This window comes from Marmota marmota, unplaced genomic scaffold (assembly GCF_001458135.2).
Source record: "Marmota marmota marmota unplaced genomic scaffold, marMar, whole genome shotgun sequence".
Lineage (NCBI taxonomy): Eukaryota > Metazoa > Chordata > Mammalia > Rodentia > Sciuridae > Marmota > Marmota marmota.
Genome location: NW_026007143.1, coordinates 1 through 5,893, shown reverse-complemented (window position 1 = coordinate 5,893; position 5,893 = coordinate 1).

The following is a 5,893-nucleotide window of genomic DNA, read 5'->3' as shown; positions in this document are numbered from 1 at the left end:
GTCCCAGGGCCTGCCACTATAACAAAGAGACCAAGGAAAAGACACACAGGGCGGGGAACCTGCAAACCAAGAACTGCACAAAGGCATACCAAGTGGTGCATGGGGTGTCTGTCTTAGCCCTTGAGCATATGTGCCCTGGGGCTGGTTACTTCTGGAGGGAGGAGGCACTAGGGCTAGGATGCAGCCATGTGGGATGCTGACAAGGTGCTGTTCTTGACTTGGTTCTAGGGTGTTTGACATAATTTTTCACTAAGTTACACCTTTTTCTCTGTGGTACCCTCCCCTGCTTTGTACTGCATTGCCTTCCATTACTGTGAAAAATATCTGAAGTAATCAGCTTAGAAAGAGAAAGGTATATTCTGGCTGACTGTTGCAGGCTTCACTCCATGATTGGTTGCCCTGTTGTTCTTGGACCTGGGGTGAAACCACATATCACCCTGGCAGTGCATGGTGGCAAGTGACTCACTTAATGGTGGCTGGGAAGCATAGAGTGGGAAATTAAGAGACAAGGGTTCCTCAGTCCCCTGAAAGGAGGCCCTTAACAGGAAGCTCCCCACTAGCCTCCCCCTTAAAGATCCCACTTCCTCCCAATAGCACCTGTGGCTGTGATCAAAGCTTTCTCACCTGGGCCTGTAGGGATCATTCCAGATTCAGACTTTAGTAGTGGCAGTGCTTCATTTAAAAAGGAAAGGATTGGAAGTATACCCTCCACTGGTATTTTCCTACAGATAAGAATCTAGTGGTGGAGAAGCCAGGAGCCCACTGGGGTCATCCCAGCCACCAGGAGAGGCCACAGCTTGACCAGGGAGGCCAGAGCAATGGAGGCATGGAGTGAAGGCCAGGTTCTGGATGCACTGGAAGTAAGAACCAGCATAGCTGCTGACTACTGAATGGAGCATAAAGAAAGAGAAGATGGCACCGGAGTGGAGCTCAGGGGCACAGCACTTGCCTGGCATGTGTGAGGCCCTGGATGCCATCCCTTGCAGAAAAAGAGAATTTTTTTTAAAGAAATAAATAGGAGACACAAGGTCAGACCTGTGTTTCTCCTTCCTTTGTTGCACAACCAGACAATACAAAACTCTTTCAGCTTAGGATGTTATTGGTCACCACTGGGGAAAAACAGCAAAATGCAGGGAGATGTCAGAGAAATCTGCTTTGCAGCAATAAGAGTCCCAGTTCCCCTGGCCTGCATTCTTGTCCCTGACAGGGGACTGTAACTTTATTTCTGTTATCCCATTAGCTGAGGATGCCTGGCCAGGGCCCAGCAGCCAGCATTTACCTGGTCCAGGGAAACTGTCAGTCTAGACCCCAGAAGAGTCCTGGTTCCCCTGTGTCACCAGATCACCCACTGGGAAGGTGCTCTTGGATGAAAGGCTGTCTGCAGCTTCAGTTGTTACAGGGTGGGGACTGGGGAGTCTGTAGCCACCTGCTCTGGGAATGAGGGAGCTGATCCCAGTAACAAATGCAGCTGCCTCCTCCCCCAACTCACTTGGTTAGTTGATTGGTGAGACCAGAAATCTGCTGCTTTGGGAAAAGAGGGAAAGCGAAATCGTTTCTGCTTTAAGAAACTGCTGATTCCCAGTTATCTTATTTGTTAAGAAAAGGGGATTTCACTTTCCATGTACTTCTGCATTTAAATCTACATTCAGAGCCAAGGAAAAGAGTAGCTCAGATGGGGATCTACACCTTGCCTTGACCTTTATCCCAAAAGACTTGCCCCTGAGGTAGAAAATCTCCTGTCCTACAGGGGCAGTTGCCTGGTTTTCCCGGCTCTAAGTAACATACTGTATGCACTCAATTAAAGTTAATTTTGCTTGAGTCAATGAACGAGTAATCCAGTACTATTTCTGAAGCATCCTTAGCATCAATATGTAGCCTGTGTTCCATGACGCTTTCCTTACACAATCTCTCTTACTTGCAGGTCACCTGGCAGAATTCCTTATCTTTATTCACCAGATCCACATTTTAGAGTTGTAGTTAGTTTTGCATTCACTCACACAAGCATTTATACTGTAACCACTGTTTGCCAACCACTGTTTCACAGCAGCTTATGATACATCAATAAACAAGAAAAATAGTCACCTGCCTTGTGGGTGCCATTCTGATGAAGAGAAGCAGACAACAAGTAATAAATACAATAAATAATCCAGTAATTCAGAAAAAGTAGATCTATGGGGGTGCAGATTATCACAAGGGATCTGATGCAGGGGGAGGGACTTACTGTATCATCTTAACATCTTATCATAGAAACACAATTTCCAGAACCTGTCTTATATGTCTGCTGAAGAGCAACCTTGTCTATAAATTTAATTTAACAGTGTGCCAAAATATATTAAATGAGAATACCAAAACCCTAGAGAAAATACAGAAGTATTACTGAGCCTATGGAAAATGAAATAAAAATGAGAGTGCCTAGGATTCTCAGAAGTTATTTATTCATAAGTGACTTTTTAATCATGTTTTATTTACAAAACTTCAGAGAATATGGAAAATATTTTAAATTTGTTGCTAACTGATATATAAAATGTAAAAATTCTATGTATTTAGAGAGTACCATGTGATGATTTGATACACCAAATAAGGTACAATGTTTATATCAGGTTAAAGACAGCTACCTCCTTAAACATTTCCCCTTTTTATATGGTGAAAACATGTGGGCTCTTTTCTTCCACCTTGTTGAAATATACCATATCTAACTGTTATCAATACTCACCACTTTACTGTGCAATAGCATTCCAGAAAATGTTTGCTATTGGTTTTCATTTATTTATTTGTTTACCAATGAGCCTTAATTTTATTTATTTATTTAAATGTGGTTCTGAGATTTGAACCCAGTATTTCAAAGGAGCTAGGCAAGTGCTCTGCCACAGAGCTAGAATTGCAGCCCTGTTTGCTATTGTTCTGCTTTACTTATTTCTGCAGCACCAGGGACTGAACCCCAGGGCTTTTTGCACTGGGTAAGGGCTCCACCATAGCGCTACACTCACAACCCAGCAGAAAGCTTTTCTGGAAGGAGTGAGAGGATGGACTGAATCCTCTCCTGATAGCAACAAAATTGGGCTACTTCAATTATTTTTTTCTACTTGGTCTCTTGGCTTTTCAATTACAAAAGCCATGCATACTCTTTGTAAAAAAAAACAAAGATCAATACTGCACAGAGGTTTATCAATTAAGAGGTTTATCAATTAAAGTCCTCAGAGAACTGAGAAGAGTTATCTTATTTTGACTTTCCAAAAGTAAAAGTATGTTAATATATACCTATTTTTGTTTCAAAAACATGGAAATGCATATCTCCTTAACAGATATTAAATTCAGCACAATGGCCTATGGTCATAGAAATGAAGGAGGTTCTCATTCTCTATTTTTTGTTTGTATGTTGATATTGAGGACCTTACATGCGTATACTTAAAATCTGATTAAAATGAGAGATATGCAGTGATATTTTATAAACTAACCAGTGCACAGTATGATAGTTAACACCCAGTGATATGAATAGCAAGTACTAGTTTTCCCCTCCAAACTTATGAAACAGTAGAGTTTGAAACCTAGCTTGAATATCCAACTAATTACCTGGGGATTGCCATTAGGAAAAATTCAGACTTCCTTCCTCTATCAATATGTCAAGAAGATAGCACTTTTTCTTGATTCTACCCACAAGGGCATTGGTCTAATGCATCTTCCATGGCATCTCACACAATCATCCAACCCAACCACAACCAGGCTCTCCACCATCCCCAAGTCCTCCTCACCTGTGGTGTCCTCATGCAGGCCAATGTCAAAAGCCAGCTTATCAGTTAGAGACCACCAGGTGGAGAGGCAGCACAGATACAAAGAACACATAACCAGAAATGATTGCTCAATATTTATAGTCATGGTGGAGCCCTGTTCTGACAACTGATTTGATATGTATCTCTCTCTCTCTGCTGCTTAGCCTTTTTCTAAAAATCCCTCTGAACAAAGCCCAGGTCTTTATTGGCTGAGGCAAAACAGCCCTAGCACAGCATTCATTAGGAGCAATATTTAAAGGAAATGTGTAATTTTTCCCCCATAAAAGACTAAGGAAATGTGTCACAACAAGACAAGTAATTGGAGATGTGTTTCTACATCTCTCACTTCATGTGATATATTCATGATCTACAGCACAGTGTGATCTTACAGTGAGAACTGGATCCCAAGCAGAAATTGAAAAACTATTCAATTTTATGTTCTACTTCTGTTTTCCCTTCATTTTTTTAACTCTCTGAAATCCATCCAGAATTACTTGGTTTTGGTGTGCAGGATGTCGTTTTACTAAAATGAAGTTTGATTGTGCATGTGTTTCCCTAGGAGGAATTGGTTTCTCTCCAGACTATCATCACCTCCAACACCTAGGTTTTCCTAACTGTATGGTCATGAAGTTTTGGGTCATTTTTCAGACCACCTCTCAGCACCTTGGTAAGTGCTGTAAGGAAGAGGACACAAAATGAATGTGGTATGAGCTTGCAGTACACCACCATGTGCAAAAAACACACTCAGAGCCAGTAATAACAGGATCATGTGAAGAGGACACAGAGAGAGTTCTGGGGATTAGGAAAGACCAGGCCCCTCTCCAAGAGCTCTGAACAATTAAGGCAAAGTCTAGAAAATTCCCATTATGGAACAGAGCCTTCCAGCTAAATGAAAGCCAGTGAGTATGTGAATGCAGAAGATTAACTGATTGGAGGGAAGTCAGCACCATAGGGATATGTCATCTATGTGAGCTGGAGACTCAGAATTGGCCTGCTGACTATGAAGCACTGGCTCTCATGGTTATAGGAGAGAATTCAAGGTTCTCCAACCCTGTATTGAGTAAGCACAGAACTGTGTGTCTGACCTGGAGACAGGCAACCCACAGGGATCCCTGAAGTTCAGAAGTTTCAGATATAAACTGTGTTAAATGTCTGTTTTTCTCACTTGGGGGCAGGCCCCAAATTCCTTAATAAGACACCTAAAGCACAAGAATCAACAAATGGGATGAATTCAACCTAAAAAGTTTTTTTTTTTTTTCTCAGCAAGAGAAATAATATGTGAGGACAATAGGGAGCCTACATCCTGGAAACAAATTTTTACCCCTCACACATCAGATAGAGCTCTAATCTCTAGAGTATATGAAGAACTCAAAAATTTAAACAACAACAACAAAAAATAAATAACCCAATCAACAAATGGGTCAAGGAGTTGAACAGATATTTCTGAGAAGAGGATATACAATCAATCAACAAATACATGAAAAAATGCTCACCATCTCTAGCAATCAGAGAAATTCAAATTAAAACTACTCTAAGATAAGATCTCATTCCAATAAGAATGGCAGCCATTATGAAGTCAAACAACAATAAGTGCTGGCGAGTGCCGCAGTCTGGCTGGGCACAAAATCACGAGCCACCACACAGCTTATAGATTCAAACAGCAACTCTTTATTCCCGAACTCACACCAGCACTCTACAATCACTTTCTGGGGAAATCCACATTCTCTGCCCAAATCCACCCCCACTGGGCTTTTGTCTCCCAAAAAATACTGTCTGAATCCCATGAGAACTCAAGGGGAACTCAGGCAGCAGGATATGCCCTATTCCCAGCAGGAATAACCTTAAACCTGGAATGTCCTAAACCGGGAATGCCCTAAACCCAGATTATCCTAAACCAGAACACCCTAAACCTGGATCCGCCCTGGTCATTGAGCAAGGTCACCTACATGTAATGTCACTGCAAAATGTCCTATTTCCACGAGTCCTTCCACTAAGCAACATGGGGTACTCTGGCAAGGAAATTGTCATACCTACTTGGCTAATGGCTCCCAGCATCTCCCCCCTTCTGATTAATTAAACAACAAGCAATGTGGCCTAAGGACTGTGCCTGATAGGTTGTCCAATTC